Source organism: Tamandua tetradactyla, chromosome 11 (genome assembly GCF_023851605.1).
Source record: "Tamandua tetradactyla isolate mTamTet1 chromosome 11, mTamTet1.pri, whole genome shotgun sequence".
Classification (NCBI taxonomy): domain Eukaryota; kingdom Metazoa; phylum Chordata; class Mammalia; order Pilosa; family Myrmecophagidae; genus Tamandua; species Tamandua tetradactyla.
In genome coordinates this window covers 79,807,552-79,825,802 of record NC_135337.1, presented here as the reverse complement: position 1 = coordinate 79,825,802, position 18,251 = coordinate 79,807,552, and the positions used below count along the sequence as shown (strand labels likewise).

At 40.7% G+C, this 18,251-nt stretch overlaps 1 protein-coding gene and 1 pseudogene across 1 annotated transcript in view; one reads left to right on the top strand and one right to left on the bottom strand.

Annotated features, from left to right (window-relative positions):
- The first annotated feature begins 207 nt into the window (after positions 1-207).
- The window catches only part of ZNF554 (zinc finger protein 554), a 28,749-nt gene continuing 10,705 nt past the window's right edge, over positions 208-18,251 (top strand). Inside the window, exon 1 of the mRNA XM_077121220.1 lies at positions 208-465. The gene's annotated coding sequence lies outside the window, so the exon portion shown is untranslated. The remainder of the gene's footprint in view (positions 466-18,251) is intronic.
- On the bottom strand, positions 5,825-8,231 carry LOC143649165 (glucosamine-6-phosphate deaminase 1 pseudogene; annotated as a pseudogene).

Below are 18,251 nucleotides of genomic sequence, written 5' to 3'. Positions count from 1 at the left end.
TCGGCAACCCCAAAGCCGGGACGGGTTAGCAATGCCGAGGAGGGCCTTCGGTCTGCGAAGACACCGCCAACCCACAGGGGGCGCTGTAATCGAACGTGCCGTCCGGAGGCTCCGGGCTCTCGCCGCTGCACCCTTCTGGGACTTGTAGTTCGCAGGCTCGTGGCGCGCAGGCGCACTGCCAAGTCCTTCCCCTGCGCGCTCCTTGGGGGCTGAGGGGCTGAGCTCCTGGGGACTTGGGTTGGAAGCGTCGGCTTGCCGCGCGGAGGTGCGGAGGGGAGCCGAGGGGACCCGAGTGCCCACGTGCGCCGTGGGCGGGGAAGTTGCTATAAAAGTCTACCTGCATGGAGGCTTCCTCAGAGGGGCGTTTGGCTGCAGCTGACCACCGTGCCTCAGTCACCACCTGCTCTGCCCACCCAGATGCTCGAAGCACAGAGGGACCAAGCCACGCGCCCCGAGCGCACCGCGGTAAGAGGCTGGGCCCGGATTCGAACCCCCCAGGCCGAGCTCCATCCGGCTCGCTTTCTGTTGCTTTCTGTTGCTGCCTCAGCCTGTGCAGGATGTCGGATGGACAGTGGAGACGATGCTGGGGCTGGGGAGGGGTGGCCTGGGGTGTGCTTCTTGGGGTGGCCCACTTGTCTCATTAGAGACGAGTTGTTGCTTTCTGTAGAAACAGAGCTCGAAGGATATTAAGGAATGATGAGAAGGAGAGAGAGAAAAAGGAAGAAAAGAAAGACAGACACAAATGGGTTCAGGGGGTCTGAAGCTTAAATCTATATCAGGCATCAGACAACTTTATTTTCAACCAGATCTTAGTTATATACCACAGGATGTCAATAGATATGCAGGCATTTCCTGAGGGAGCAAGATTCTTATCTCACAGTGTTCTTCATACTTAACATAACTGTTTGGGGTAAACATTTTCTTCCTCCCAGACTGCTCTACATAACAATCGCCACAGTTTACCGCTGCCATCCCGAGGCCAGCAGCTTGCAACAAATTCTGTAGGTCTTGCTTTAAACTCTTGGCTTCTACAACGAGTAGGCAGGTTCAGAGATCCAGGCAGCTTCTCCAAGGCTGCCCAGCATGGCGAAGCCAAAACCCTTCTCTTGCAAAATACTTCTGCATGAGAAATTCCAGAGGATCAACTGAGAAAAGGTCTCAGAGGCCGAACATCCGAGGAAAATGGAGTGATCCTATTTGCTCTTTTATACTAAAGGCAGAAGGGTTTGAACGCCCGGACTTCAGGATATAGACTCAGCTGAGCTGCTTCTCGATCTAGATGGTGGGGGCGCTTCTGTGCCCCCCTGGGACATGTTTGATTGATTGTGGCAGGGGTAAGAGGAGTATGAGTGTCACTGGCCTTGAGCGGGGGTAGCCCAGGGTCGCTGATCAACGCCCTCCGGTACCCCAGACACCCCCACCCCAGAGAACCAACCTGCCCCAAAAGTCAACAGTGCAGAGGTGGGAAACCCTAAATTAATCATTTGGAAAAAACTTGGGTTCCACTTTCAGCTGACACATCACACCAGAATAAATTCCCGCTATTTTTTATAAATCAGAGCAGCCCCTCAGCTTCTGGGATTCCTCTCCCCCTCCCCACTCGGTTTGGGTATTTAAATGTGTGCAGCATCCTAGGACTTCAGCACAGTCTCCTGGGGGTAGTGGACTCCCCGAACTGACCAGTCGAGAAGATATTGCTCCTTCCCCTGGCGACTTCCCCTGGGGGTGGGGGCTGTGCTACTGGAACTTGGCAGGTGGAGATGAAGGAAGCTGCTCAGCACCCCACAGTGCACAGAACGCCCCCCTTCTCCCCCCCCCCGCCCCCCCCCCACACTGTTTGTCTCCAGCCCTGGCTGGCCCAGAGCATTTGCTGTGCCCCAAGATAAAGCCAAGCTCTTCTTCGTGACAGATGAAATCTGAGAATCTTCCACCTCTCTTCCTTTAAAGAAAAAAGGCTTTAGGTTTTTTTTTGAAAATTCTGGATTTACTAGAAAATATCATATTGTAAGCACGTTCTTTGAATGATTAGCTTAAAACAGATTGACAGCAACAGTCACATATAAAAGCTTCGAACAGAACTGAACTGAACTGGTACCAAACACAGCATAAGAAAGAGGCCTGAGCCAGGCTCAGAAAAGTCTTTCCTAGAAACTGAGGCAACGGCAGCTGCAAATAGGCACAAAGACAGGCAGGAGAAGGCAGCATCAACTCCATGAAAGCTTCAGTAAAAAGAAGGCAGAGTAATAGACTCATGAAACAAGGGGTAAAGGATAAACAGACAGAAGGGTTGGTCTTCCTGATGCTCAGGAAACACACCATACCACAGGAGCCTGAAAGGGTTCTTAGAAAGGCAGAGTGCTGTCAGTAAGTGAAAAAATATTAGACAGCTTTAGAAGCCCTAGGTATGTTGTCTTGGCATTCAGCTCCTATGGGAGCAGAGGACCATGTCTCTCACACCTGACCTGCTTGTCCTGGCTCCCATCTTGACTGAAAAACCATGGCAGTGTCTTGCCCCGGTGGACCACCCACCTTTTAATGAGTGTTCAATTAAAGAGACACAGTGAGACCTTTGAACAAAAACACAGGGCTCGGATGAGAAAAGAGTTTCCACCTTCCTCCTCCTGGTACTAGAGGGTCCCTAAGGGAGAGGAGTTTGACATGGCTGGGCCAACTGGGCTCTGAGTTCATTAGCAAAAGCCTTCTCTTTAGTGCCCCTCCATCCCCCACCATTCAAATCTTCCCCCCCATGGAGTCCTCCAAGTTCTTAAAAGGTCAGATCTGAAAGCAGGAGAAAAAAAACAAATCAAAAATGGAAAGAAAGAAGCAAACAAGAGTTTTGTTTCCACAGCACTTGTTGCTGACCAGAGGAACTGTTTCCCTATACTTCCTTTGACAATCTAGGGCAGTGACTCTCAAATAAGGTGGCAGGCCTGCTCAAGAGGTTCTCAAGACCCTCCAAGAGGTTCTGTCCAGTATACACAAGCCCCCTAATTTCCTCTCAATTGAGAATCAGTGCATGAAATAATAGAGGTTCCTAAAGGAAATGCGTTGTTCATGTGAACAGTGTCAGAGGCAGAAGAAAAAGTTCAGAACTCTTAGGTGTGGCAGATACCAAGATGACGGAGTCCATTTTTCAGAGATTTTTTCTGGATCAGAGTAGGTTACAAACAAGCCATTCCCCAGGTAGCCAAACGATAGGACTGGGCTCAAACCTCACAGCCAAGAAAAATAGGTTTAAGGGAGAAGATGGCGGCTTAGTAAAACGCGCGGGTCTTAGTTCCTCCTCCAGAAAAGCAACTAAAGAAACAGAAACAATACGAAACAGCTCCCGGAATCACGACAGAGACCAAAAAAGACAGCGTACCCCATTCTGGAACGGCTGAACGGGTAGGGAGAATCCACTGCGGTGAGATACCCGAGGGGTGCACGTTTTCCCGGCTGGGGTGGCTGGCGTCTGGGGTCCCCTCCACGCACGTGGCTCCCCGGTCTGACTGGGAACATTGGATAGCGGGACCCTCCCGTCACGCTTGGCGTCTCGGGCCAGCTGGGCAATTTGGACCGGCACTCCCCCAAGCCACGGCCAGCGACCCCCGCCTCCATGCGCGGTTTCCCGGGCCGACTGCCCCGCAGACAAACGACCGCCACGAGCGCCACCTACTGGGCAGGAAAAGAAAAACAGAGCCCAGAGATTCCACAGAAAAACCTTTCAACCAGCTGGGTCCCACACCCAGGGAGATCTGATCAAATGCCCAGACACCAGCAGAAAATAATGGATGACGCTCGGAAAATTGAAGATATGGCCCAATCAAAGGAACAAACCAATAGTTCAAATGAGATACAGGAGCTGAGACAACTAATGCTGAATATACGAACAGAAATGGAAAAACTCTTCAAAAACCAAATCAATAAATTGAGGGAGGACATGAAGAAGATATGGGCTGAACAAAAAGAAGAAATAGAAAATCTGAAAAAACAAATCACAGAACTTGTGGGAGTGAAGGACAAAGAAGAAAAAATGGAAAAAACAATGGATACCTACAATGGTAGATCTAAAGAGACAGAAGCTACAATTAGTGAACTGGAGGATGGAACAACTGAATTCCAAAAAGAAACAGAAACTATAGGGAAAAGAATGGAAAAACTTGAGCAGGGAATCAGGGAACTGAATGACAATATGAAGCGCACAAATATACGTGTTGTGGGTGTCCCAGAAGGAGAAGAGAAGGGAAAAGGAGGAGAAAAACTAATGGAAGAAATTATCACTGAAAATTTCCCAACTCTTATGAAAGACCTAAATATACAGATCCAAGAAGTGCAGCGCACCCCAAAGAGAATAGACCCAAATAGGCTTTCTCCAAGACATTTACTAGTTAGAATGTCAGAGGTCAAAGAGAAAGAGAGGATCTTGAAAGCAGCAAGAGAAAAACAATCTGTCACATACAAGGGAAACCCAATAAGACTATGTGTAGATTTCTCAGCAGAAACCATGGAAGCTAGAAGACAGTGGGATGATATATTTAAATCACTAAAAGAGAAAAACTGCCAACCAAGACTCCTATATCCAGCAAAATTGTCCTTCAAAAATGAAGGAGAAATTAAAACATTTATAGACAAAAAGTCACTGAGAGAATTTGTGACCAAGAGACCAGCTCTGCAAGAAATACTAAAGGGAGCACTAGAGTCAGATACGAAAAGACAGAAGAGAGAGGTATGGAGTAAAGTGTAGAAAGAAGGAAAATCAGATATGATATATATAATACAAAAGCCAAAATGGTAGAGGAAAATATTATCCAAACAGTAATAACACTAAAAGTTAACGGACTGAATTTCCCAATCAAAAGACATAGAATGGCAGAATGGATTACGACCCAGCAATACCACTGCTAGGTATCTACTCAAAGGACTTAAGGGCAAAGACACAGACGGACATTTGCACACCAGTGTTTATAGCAGCATTATCTACAATTTCAAAGAGATGGAAACAGCCAAAATGCCCATCAACAGACGAGTGGCTAAACAAACTGTGGCGTATACCTACGATGGAATATTATGCAGCTTTAAGACAGACTAAACTTATGAAGCATGTAATAACATAGATGGACCTAGAGAACATTATGCTGAGTGAGCCTAGCCAAAAACTAAAGGACAAGTACTGTTTGGTCCCACTGATGTGAACCGACATTCGAGAATCAGCTTGGACTATATCATTGGTAACAGAGACCAGCAGGAGTTAGAAACAGGGTAAAATAATGGGTAATTGGAGCTGAAGGGATACAGACTGTGCAACAGGACTAGATACAAAAACTCAAAAATGGACAGCACAATAATACCTAAGTGTAATGTAACTAGGTTGGAACACTGAATGAAGCTGCACCTGAAATATGGTTTTTTGTTTGTTTGTTTGTGTGTTTGTATCTTTTGTTTTTGTTTTTTTCTCTTTCCTTTTTATATATATATATATTATTAGTATTATTATTTTAATTCTCTTCTCTATATTAACATTCTATATCTTTTTCTGCTGTTTTGCTAGTTCTTTTCCTAAATCGATGCAAATGTACTAAGAAATGATGATCATACATCTATGTGATGATACTAAGAATTACTGAGTGCATGTGTAGAATGGAATGATTTCTAAATGTTGTGTTAATTTCTTTTCTTTTTTTATTAATAAAAAAATTAAAAAAAAAAAAAAAAAAGGAAAAAGAAAAATAGGTTTACTCACTTATCTAGAATATGAATACTGGATTAAAGAATAACAATTCTGTTCTAAAGACCGTTTTCAGAAGAACTTATCCATCCCTATGGACAGTAGGTGTAGCACAGGCTAATCGCTGTATGACTTCTTGGAAGACTGGCTTTTCTCTGCTTCCTTCTCTTTGATACTGTACAAGGGGTCCACCAACTTGTTATGGACAAGCATTAACCTTTGAAACATCTGATGGTTTTCACTTTCAGCTCTAGGGTGGCATCTTCGTCACACACAAACCCTGTGCGGGGATGCTGCTGGAGGGCAGACACAGTCCCCACATGGCTCACCCCCTCCTCGATGGCCTTGTACAGAGCAGATGCCTTGTGTGCACCCTTGATGAAGTTCATCACCTCTCTAGCACCCATGGCGGTGCTCACGCCTACCATCAGGGCCACGGTGGGCGTCTTTGTGACATCTCCATCGAAGAACCTAGCGTTGGGTGGGATGGTGTATATGGCCAGCATCTTCACACAGGTCCTGGACTCCAGAATGGAACCTGGTTCCTTGAAGGCAATGTGTCCATTGGGGCCAAGGCCTCCAACAAGACAGCTCCATCCCCCACGAGCTGTGATCTTCTCTTCAAAGCCGTCACACTCTGCCTCCAGGTCTGTTGCATTCCCATCCAGAATATGGGTGTTTTCTGAATGGAGGTCAGCGTGCTTGAAGAAGTTGTTCCACGTGAAGGAGCTGTACTGTCTGGGTGGTCTCAAGGAAGGCTCACATACTCATCCATGTTGAAGATTTTCACATATTTGAAGGACAGGTTCCCATTCTTATAGGACTCAGTCAGCTTCTTGTAGCACCCATGTGGGGTCCTCCCAATGGGGAGCCCCAAGGTGAAGTTCTTGTCTGGCCCTGGGTTGAATTGGGTGATGTGGTTCCTGATGTATTTGGCTGCCCACTCACTGGCCTGCGAACAGTTGTGGAGAACAATGAGCTTCACTGTGTCTAGGGTCTCAGGCCCAAAGGGCCCGACGGCTGTGTCAGTACCCCAAAACCCCCACTGTGCCCCCCTCCCCACTTACGAGGTTCAAGGCTTTCATTTTTAGAGCAACTTTAGGTATCGAGAAAAATTGCAGAGTGTAGTTTTCCCATTGACCCCACCCCAACACGCACATTGTTTCCCCAGTTATTTATTTTAAAATTTTTTATTGTAGTAACATACCTATAACTTAAAATTAGCCATCTCGACTTGAACAGACACCTCTCAGAAGAGGAAATACAAATGGCCAAAAGGCACATGAAGAGATGCTCAATGTCCCTGGCCATTAGAGAAATGCAAATCAAAACCACAATGAGATATCATCTCACACCCACCAGAATGGCCATTATCAACAAAACAGAAAATGACAAGTGCTGGAGAGGATGCGGAGAAAGAGGCACACTTATCCACTGTTGGTGGGAATGTCAAAGGGTGCAACCACTGTGGAAGGTAGTTTGGCGGTTCCTCAAAAAATTGAATATAGAATTGCCATATGACCCAGCAATACCATTGCTAGGTATCTACTCAAAGGACTTAAGGGCAAAGACACAAACGGACATTTGCACACCAATGTTTATAGCAGCGTTATTTACAATTGCAAAGAGATGGAAACAGCCAAAATGTCCATCAACAGACGAGTGGCTAAACAAATTGTGGTATATACATACAATGGAATATTATGCAGCTTTAAGACAGAATAAATTTACGAAGCATGTAATAACATGGATGGACCTAGAGAACATTATGCTGAGTGAGACTAGCCAAAAACTAAAGGACAAATACTGTATGGTCCCACTGATGTGAACCGACATTAGAGAATAAACTTGGAATATGTCATTGGTAACAGAGACCATCAGGAGTTAGAAACAGGGTAGGACAATGGGTAATTGGAGCTGAAGGGTTACAGACTGTGCAACAGAACTAGATACAAAAACTCAAAAATGGACAGCACAATACTATCTAATTGTAATGTAATTATGTTAAAACACTGAATGAAGCTGCATCTGAGCTGTAGTTTTTTTGTTTGTTTGTGATTTTTGTTTTTTCCTTTTTTAATATATTTTTTATTTTTTTTCTGTATTATAATTCTATATCTTTTTCTGTTGTTTTGCTAGTTCTTTTCCTAAATCGATGCAAATGTACTAAGAAATGATGATCACACATCTATGTGATGATATTAAGAATTACTGATTGCATATGTAGAATGGAATGATTTCTAAATGTTGTGTTAGTTAATTTTTTTTTAATTAATAAAAAAATAGTCTAGGTGAAATTCTCTTATTACGTGAATATATAATCCTGTAACAGATCACACTACGGAATATTTTTGTGTTCAAAGACATGTCTAGTAAACATGATTTAACTTCTCTAAATTTATGCAGTTTAATATTTTATATAATACTTGATTGAAGTTCGGTCTCCAAGAAATCATTTCTCTAATAAAGAATGAAACATAAAAAAAAAAAAATTACCCATCTCACTATAATTGACATCCTGCATTGCTGTGGTATGTTTGTTACCATTGATGAACCAATATCGATATGATATTTTTAACTAAAGCCCACAAGGATCCATTCTCTGTGTTGTACACTATGTGCTTTCACAAATGCAAGATGTCATGTGTCTGCCATTACAATATCATACAGAATGGTTTCACTGGCCTAAAACCCTCCTGTGCTCTACCTGTTCTTCTCCCTCCCAGCCCCCAAACTCCTGGAAACCACTATCTGTCACTGCATTTATACTGTTGCCTTTTCCAAAATGTCAAATACCTGGAATCATACATTATGTAGCTTTTCAGACTGGCTTCTTTCACTTAGGCATATGCATTTAAGGTTCTTCCTTATCTTTTCCTGACTTGATAGATAATTTCTTTTTTTTATAAAAAATTATTGTAAAATATATATACTATAAACCCATTTTTTTGTGTGTGTACAGCTCAATGACATAAAGCACATTGACAATGTTATGTAACCTTCACCACTATCTATGCAAGAATATTTTCGTCACCCCAAACAGAAACTGTGTAAGCAATAACTCCATTTTCCCTTCTCCCTCTAGCCCCTGGTAACCACTATTCTGTCTCTATGAATTTGCCTATCTAGAAACCTCATATAAATGGAATCATAATATTTCTTCTTTTGTGTCTGGCTTATATCACTCTACATGACGTCTTTAAGGTTCATCTGTGTTGTAGCATGTACTGGAACTTAATTCTATCTTATGACTGAATAATATTCCACTGTAAGAATTGAGCAGATTTTGCTTCTCCATTCATCTGCTGATGGACTCCTGGGTTGCTTCCACCTTTTGGCTTATTGTGAATAATGCCTCTATAAACATTTTTGCACAAGTATCTGAGTTCCTGCTTTCAGTTCTTTTAGGTATATACCTAGGATGGAATTGCCATGCTACATGATAATTCTATATTTAACTTCTTGAGGAAACACGCAACTGTTTTAAACAGTGATGGCAGCATTTTACATTTCGATCAGCAATGCACAAGGGTTCCATTCTTCTCCATATCTCACCAACATTTGTTTTCTGTCTTCTGATAATAACCATTCTGGTATGTTTGAGGTGGTTTCTCATTGTGATTTTGATTTGCATTTCCCTAAGGCTAATGATGTTGAACTTCTTTTCATGTACTTATTGACCATTTGTATATCTTCTTTGGAGAAATGTCTATTCACGTACTTTGCCCATATTTTTTAAAAAAAATTTTTAACATTTTTTTTATTAATTAAAGAAAAAAAAGAAATTAACACAACATTTAGAAATCATTCCATTCTATATATGCAATCAGTAATTCTTAACATCATCACATAGATGCATGATCATCATTTCTTAGTACATTTGCATCGATTTAGGAAAAGAACTAGCAAAACAACAGAAAAAGATATAGAATGTTAATATAGAGAAAAAAATAAAAATAATAATAGTAAAAAAAAGACACAAACAAACAAACAAACAGACAAACAAACAAAAAAAAACCCTATAGCTCAGATGCAGCTTCATTCAGTGTTTTAACATGATTACTTTACAATTAGGTATTATTATGCTGTCCATTTTTGAGTTTTTCTATCTAGTCCTGTTGCACAGTCTGTATCCCTTCAGCTCCAATTACCCATTATCTTACCCTGTATCTAAGTCCTGTTGGTCTCTGTTACCAATGACATATTCCAAGTTTATTCTCGAATGTCCGTTCACATCAGTGGGACCATACAGTATTTGTCCTTTAGTTTTTGGCTAGACTCACTCAGCATAATGTTCTCTAGGTCCATCCATGTTATTACATGCTTCATAAGTTTATTCTGTCTTAAAGCTGCATAATATTCCATCGTATGTATATACCACAGTTTGTTTAGCCACTCGTCTGTTGATGGACATTTTGGCTGTTTCCATCTCTTTGCAATTGTATATAATGCTGCTATAAACATTGGTGTGCAAATGTCCGTTTGTGTCTTTGCCCTTAAGTCCTTTGAGTAGATACCTAGCAATGGTATTGCTGGGTCGTATGGCAATTCTATATTCAGTTTTTTGAGGAACCGCCAAACTACCTTCCACAGTGGTTGCACCATTTGACATTCCCACCAACAGTGGATAAGTGTGCCTCTTTCTCCGCATCCTCTCCAGCACTTGTCATTTTCTGTTTTGTTGATAATGGCCATTCTGGTGGGTGTGAGATCTCATTGTGGTTTTGATTTGCATTTCTCTAATGGCCAGGGACATTGAGTATCTCTTCATGTGCCTTTTGGCCATTTGTATTTCCTCTTCTGAAAGGTGTCTGTTCAAGTCTTTTTCCCATTTTGTAATTGGGATGGCTGTCTTTTTGTTGTTGAGTTGGACAATCTCTTTATAAATTCTGGATACTAGACCTTTATCTGATATGTCTTTTCCAAATATTGTCTCCCATTGTGTAGCCTGTCTTTCTACTTTCTTGATGAAGTTCTTTGATGCACAGAAGTGTTTAATTCTGAGGAGCTCCCATTTATTTCTTTCTTTCTTCAGTGCTCTTGCTTTAGGTTTAAGGTCCATAAAACCGCCTCCAATTGTAAGTTTCATAAGATATTTCCCTACATTTTCCTCTAACTGTGTACGGTCCTAGACCTAATGTTTAGATCTTTGATCCATTTTGAGTTAACTTTTGTATAGGGTGTGAGATATGGGTCTTCTTTCGTTCTTTTCCATATGGATATCCAGTTCTCTAGGCACCATTTATTGAAGAGACTGTTCTGTCCCAGGTGAGTTGGCTTGACTGCCTTATCAAAGATCAAATGTCCATAGATGAGAGGGTCTATATCTGAGCACTCTATTCGATTCCATTGGTTGATATATCAATCTTTATGCCAATACCATGCTGTTTTGACCATTGTGGCTTCATAATATGCCTTAAAGTCCGGCAGCGTGAGACCTCCAGCTTTGTTTTCTTTCCTCAAGATACTTTTAGCAATTCGGGGCACCCTGCCCTTCCAGATAAATTTGCTTATTGGTTTTTCTATTTCTGAAAAATAAGTTGTTGGGATTTTTATTGGTATTGCATTGAATCTGTAAATCAATTTAGGTAGGATTGACATCTTAACTATATTTAGTCTTCCAATCCATGAACACGGTATGCCCTTCCATCTATTTAGGTCTTCTGTGATTTCTTTTAACAGTTTTTTGTAGTTTTGTTTGTATAGGCCTTTTGTCTCTTTAGTTAAATTTATTCCTAGGTATTTTATTCTTTTAGTTGCAATTGTAAATGGGATTCGTTTCTTGATTTCCCCCTCAGCTTGTTCATTACTAGTGTATAGAAATGCTACAGATTTTTGAATGTTGATCTTGTAACCTGCTACTTTGCTGTACTCATTTATTAGCTCTAGTAGTTTTGTTGTGGATTTTTCTGGGTTTTCGACGTATAGTATCATATCATCTGCAAACAGTGATAGTTTTACTTCTTCCTTTCCAGTTTTGATGCCTTGTATTTCTTTTTCTTGTCTAATTGCTCTGGCTAGAACCTCCAACACGATGTTGAATAATAGTGGTGATAATGGACATCCTTGTCTTGTTCCTGATCTTAGGGGGAAAGTTTTCAATTTTTCCCCATTGAGGATGATATTAGCTGTGGGTTTTTCATATATTCCCTCTATCATTTTAAGGAAGTTCCCTTGTATTCCTATCTTTTGAAGTGTTTTCAACAGGAAAGGATGTTGAATCTTGTCAAATGCCTTCTCTGCATCAATTGAGATGATCATGTGATTTTTCTGCTTTGATTTGTTGATATGGTGTATTACATTAATTGATTTTCTTATGTGGAACCATCCTTGCATACCTGGGATGAATCCTACTTGGTCATGATGTATAATTCTTTTAATGTGTTGTTGGATTCGATTTGCTAGAATTTTGTTGAGGATTTTTGCATCTATATTCATTAGAGAGATTGGTCTGTAGTTTTCTTTTTTTGTAATATCTTTGCCTGGTTTTGGTATGAGGGTGATGTTGGCTTCATAGAATGAATTAGGTAGCATCCCTCCACTTTGAGTTTTTTGAAGAGTTTGAGGAGAGTTGGTACTAATTCTTTCTGGAATGTTTGATAAAATTCACATGTGAAGCTGTCTGGTCCTGGACTTTTCTTTTTAGGAAGCTTTTGAATGACTGATTCAATTTCTTTACTTGTGATTGGTTTGTTGAGGTCATCTATTTCTTCTTGAGTCAAAGTTGGTTGTTCATGTCTTTCCAGGAACCCGTCCATTTTAACTGCATTGTTGTATTTATTAGCGTAAAGTTGTTCATAGTATCCTGTTATTACCTCTTTTAGTTCTGTGAGGTCAGTGGTTATGTTTCCTCTTCCATTTCTGATCTTATTTATTTGCATCCTCTCTCTTCTTCTTTTTGTCAGTCTGGCTAAAGGTCCATCAATCTTATTGATTTTCTCATAGAACCAACTTCTGGTCTTATTGATTTTCTCTATTGTTTTCATGTTTTCAATTTCATTTATTTCTGCTCTAATTTTTGTTATTTCTTTCCTTTTGCTTGCTTTGGGGTTAGTTTGCTGTTCTTTCTCCAGTTCTTCCAAGTAGGCAGTTAATTCCTGCATTTTTGCCTTTTCTTCTTTTCTGATATAGGCATTTAAGGCAATAAATTTCCCTCTTAGCACTGCCTTTGCTGCGTCCCATAGGTTTTGATATGTTGTGTTTTCGTTTTCATTCGCCTCGAGGTATTTACTAATTTCTCTTGCAATTTCTTCTCTGACCCACTCGTTGCTTAAGAGCGTGTTGTTGAGCCTCCACGTATTTGTGAATTTTCTGGCACTCCGTCTATTATTGATTTCCAACTTCATTCCTTTATGATCCGAGAAAGTGTTGTGTATGATTTCACTCTTTTTAAATTTGTTAAGACTTTCTTTGTGACCCAGCATATGGTGTATCTTTGAGAATGATCCATGAGCACTTGAGAAAAAGGTGTATCCTGTTGTTGTGGGGTGTAATGTCCTATAAATGTCTGTTAAGTCTAGCTCATTTATAGTAATATTCAGATTCTCTATTTCTTTATTGATCCTCTGTCTAGATGTTCTGTCCATTGATGAGAGTGGTGAATTGAAGTTTCCAACTATTATGGTATATGTGTCTATTTCCCTTTTCAGTGTTTGCAGTGTATTCCTCACGTATTTTGGGGCATTCTGGTTCGGTGCATAAATATTTATGATTGTTATGTCTTCTTGTTTAATTGTTCCTTTTATTAGTAGATAGTGTCCTTCTTTGTCTCTTTTAACTGTTTTACATTTGAAGTCTAATTTGTTGGCTATTAGTATAGCTACTCTTGCTCTTTTCTGGTTGTTTTTTGCATGAAATATCTTTTCCCAACCTTTCACTTTCAACCTATGTTTATCTTTGGGTCTAAGATGTGTTTCCTGTAGACAGCATATAGAAGGATCCTGTTTTTTAATCCATTCTGCCATTCTATGTCTTTTGATTGGGGAATTCAGTCCATTAACATTTAGTGTTATTACTGTTTGGATCATATTTTCCTCTACCATTTTGCCTTTTGTATTATATATATCATATCTGATTTTCCTTCTTTCTACACTCTTCTCCATACCTCTCTCTTCTGTCTTTTCGTATCTGACTCTAGTGCTCCCTTTAGTATTTCTTGCAGAGCTGGTCTCTTGGTCACAAATTCTCTCAGTGACTTTTTGTCTGAGAATGTTTTAATTTCTCCCTCATTTTTGAAGGACAATTTTGCTGGATATAGGAGTCTTCGTTGGCAGTTTTTCTCTTTTAGTAATTTAAATATATCATCCCACTGTCTTCTAGCTTCCATGGTTTCTGCTGAGAAATCTACACATAGTCTTATTGGGTTTCCCTTGTATGTGATGGATTATTTTTCTCTTGCTGCTTTCAATATCCTCTCTTTCTCTTTGACCTCTGACATTCTAACTAGTAAGTGTCTTGGAGAACGCCTATTTGGATCTATTCTCTTTGGGGTGCACTGCACTTCTTGGATCTATAATTTTAGGTCTTTCATAAGAGTTGGGAAATTTTCAGTGATGATTTCTTCCATTAGTTTTTCTCCTCCTTTTCCCTTCTCTTCTCCTTCTGGGACACCCACAACACGTATATTTGTGCGCTTCATATTGTCATTCAGTTCCCTGATCCCCTGTTCAAATTTTTCCATTCTTTTCCCTATAGTTTCTGTTTCTTTTTGGAATTCAGATGTTCGATCCTCAAATTCACTAATTCTAGCTTCTGTCTCTTTAAGTCTACCATTGTAGGTATCCATTGTTTTTTCCAGCTTTTCTACTTTGTCCTTCACTTCCACAAGTTCTGTGATTTTTTTTTCAGTTTTTCTATTTCTTCTTTTTGTTCAGCCCATGTCTTCTTCATGTCCTCCCTCAATTTATCGATTTGGTTTTTGAAGAGGTTTTCCATTTCTGTTCGTATATTCAGCATTAGTTGTCTCAGCTCCTGTATCTCATTTGAACTATTGGTTTGTTCCTTTGACTGGGCCATATTTTCAATTTTCTGAGTGTGATCCGTTATCTTCTGCTGGCATCTGGGCATTTAATCAGATTTCCCTGGGTGTAAGACCCCACAGGTTGAAAGATTTTTCTGTGAAATCTCTGGGTTCTGTTTTTCTTATCCTGCCCAGTAGTTGGCACTCGTGGCTCTCATCTGTCTTTTGGTCCCACCAGTAAAAGATGCTGTGGCTCCTTTAACTTTGGAAAACTCTTGCTGTAGGGGGTGGTCGCTAGCCGAAGCGGCTTGGGGGAGTGCCAATCCAAATCTCCCAGCCGGCCCAGGGATCCGCGCGTGGGGAGGGTCACCAGCCTCTGTGGCTTGGGGAGCGCCTGTCTAAATTTCCCAGCCGGCCCAGGACGCCAAGCGTGGTGGGGGGGCTCCAACCGCCGCGGCTTCAGGGAGTGTCTATCCACCATTCCCAGTCGGACCGGGAAGCCACGTGTTTGGAAGGGACCCCGGTCGCCGTTCTCCGCGGCTTGGGGATCTTTGATCCAATTCTCCCAGCTGGTCCAGGGGGCCATGCGTGGGGGGGGCGCCAGCCACCGCAGCTTGAGGGGACCACCTGTACAATTCTCCCAGCCGGCCCGGGAAGGAGGGAGGGAGGGACTCCGGCCACCTGCTGCCCCAGCCCGGGGAAGCCTGCGCCCCTCGGCAATCTCACCAGAGCGGGTTCTCCCAGCCAGTCAGCCGTTCCAGAATGGGGTACGCTGTCTTCTTGGTCTCTGTCGTGGCTCCAGGAGCTGTTCTGTACCATTTCTACTTCCCTAGTAGCTGTTCTGGAGGAGGAACTAAGACCCGCACATCTTACTAAGCCGCCATCTTCTCCTTTGCCCATATTTTAATTGGTTTATTTGTCTTCTGTTTTTGAATGGTAGTAGTTCTTTATATGTTTTGGGTATTAACCCTTATCAGATACAAGATTTGCAACTATTTTCTCCCATTCTGTAGGTTGTCTTTTCCCTTAATTGATAATGTCCTTTGATGTACAAAAATTTTAAATTTTGATTTAGTCCAGTTATTGATTTTTTTCCCCTTTGTTGCATGTGCTTTTGATGCAAAGCCTAAGAATGCACTGCTTAATACAAGGTCCTGAAGACATTTTCCTATTTTTTCTTCTAAGACTTTTATAATTTTAACTCATATTTGGATCATTGTCCTATTTTGAGTTTATGTTTGTATTTGGTGTGAGGGAGAGGTCCAATTTCAATTTTTTTGCAAATGCTTATCCATTTTTATGAGCAAATATTGTTGAAGAGCCTTTTTTTTCCCATTGAAAGGACTTGGCATCCTTGTCAAAAATCAGTTCGCCATAGATGTGTGGGCTTATTTCTGTACTATCAACTCTATTCTATTGGTCTTTTTCTGTCCTTGAGCCACTACCATACTATTTTGATTACTATTTTCTAGTAAGTTTCAAAATTAGGAAATAATGAACTTTGTTCTCCTTTTTCAAATGATTTTGGCTCTTGGATCTTCCTTGGTTTTCACATGAATTTGAAGATTTCTGTAAAGAAGGCTGATGGAATTTTTCTTAATTTTGTTTTTTGTGTGTTTTTCTTTTTCCAGGATTTTCTATATACAGAATTGTGTCATCTGTAAATACAGAAAGTTTTTATTTTTCTTTTCCAGTTTGCATTCCATTGGTAAAATTGATTGCTTGATTGCTTATTTGTTCTGGCTTGAACTTCCAATACAGTGTTGAATAATAGTGATGAAAGTGGGCGTCCTTGTGTTGTTCCTGAACTTAGAGGAAAATTTTCAGTCTTTCACCATTGAGCGTGATGTTAGCTGTGGGATTTTCATATATGACCTTTATCAAGTTGAGGAAGTTTCCTTCTATTTTTACTTTTCTAAGTGTTTTTATTAAGAGATGATACTGGATTTTGTCAAAGCCTTTCCTGCATCAGTTGAGATCATCATTTGGTTCTTTTCCTTAATTCTATTAATGTAGTGTCTTACATTGATTGATTTTCTTATTTTGAACCATCCTTGCATTCCTGGAATAAAACCCACTTGGTCCTGGTATATAATCCTTTTAACAAGCTGTTGGATTCAGTTTGCAAGTATTTTGTTAAGGATTTTTGCATTTATATTCACAAGGGATATTGGTCTACAGTTTTGTTTTCTTGTGCTGTCTTCATCTGGTTTGGCATCAAGATAATACCGTCCTCATAAAATGAGTTAGGAAGTCTTCCTTCCTGTTGTATTTCTTAGAAGAGTTTGAGAAAGATTGGAATTAATTCTGCTTTCTTTTTAATTTTTTTAAAAAATATGACAGCAAACAAAAGCAAACATTCTTAACTTTTGATCATTCCATTCTACATATGTAATCAGTAATTCACAATATCATCACATAGTTGCATATTCATCATCATGATTAATTCTTCTTTAAATGTTTAGTAGAGTTCACCAGTGAAGCTGTCTGGTCTTGGACTTTTCTCTGTTGTAAGTTTTTGATTACTGATTCAATCTTTTTAGTTGTTAATGGTTTGTTGAGATTTTTGCATTTCTTCCTGAGTCAGATTAGGTAATTATATGCTTCTAGTAACTTGTTCATTTTATTTAGGTTATCTATTTTGTTGGCGTACATTTGTTCATAGTGTTTTCTTAAGTCCTTTTATTTCTGTAGGATCAGTAGTAATGCCCTCTTTCAGTTTGGATTTTACTTATTTTTGTCTCTTTTTTTCTTTGTCAGTCTGGCTAGAGGTTTGTCAATGTTATTGATCCTTTCAAAGACTATTATTGTTTTTTTATTCTCTGTTTCTATTCCTATGCATCTCCATCCCTTTCTTTTTGTAAGGCTGTTATCTAAGATTACATTTTTACACATTGTGTGCCCATTTTTAGAATTTCATTATTGTTTTCCATGTCTCCTGAAATTTACCAACCTTTTCAACCAGCTCTTCCTTGGATGCTGCAAGTACTCCGCTAGATTCCAGAGTTCCAAAATGGTTGATTCAGACAATTCGTACCAGTTCAGTAGTTGTTTTGGTAGAGGGACCAATTCCTTTAGCTTCCTACTCCATCCTCTTGGCACATCCGCCCCCCTCTCCCCCAATTGCTCATTTCTTTTGGATGTTCAATACTATTCCATTGTATGGATATACCGTGCAGTTTGTTTACCCACTCACCCATCAAAGGCATCTTGGTTTCTTCCAGTGTTTGGCAATTATGAATAAAGCTCCTCTGATATGTGGGGGTTTTCCTATGGACAGTTTTTACATTCATTCAACACATATTTATAAAGCTGTGCTGGGCCCTGGAGGTTTGGCTTACCAGGACAAACACAGCCCTTGCTGCCTTGGTGTCTGTGGCATGGTGAGGGACTCGGGCAAAAAGCAAGGACCAAACACAAAAATCAAGTGACCATAATTGGCCAGGAGCACAGGGAGCTGTAATGGGGCAGGAGATGCCAAAAGTAATGGTAATTCTGCCTTTTTATCCCCAAGTCCTGGCCTGGCAAAAGAATCAGGCACTGGAACCACGGACCCAGGAGAGGAGACCCCTTTGACCAGGGCCA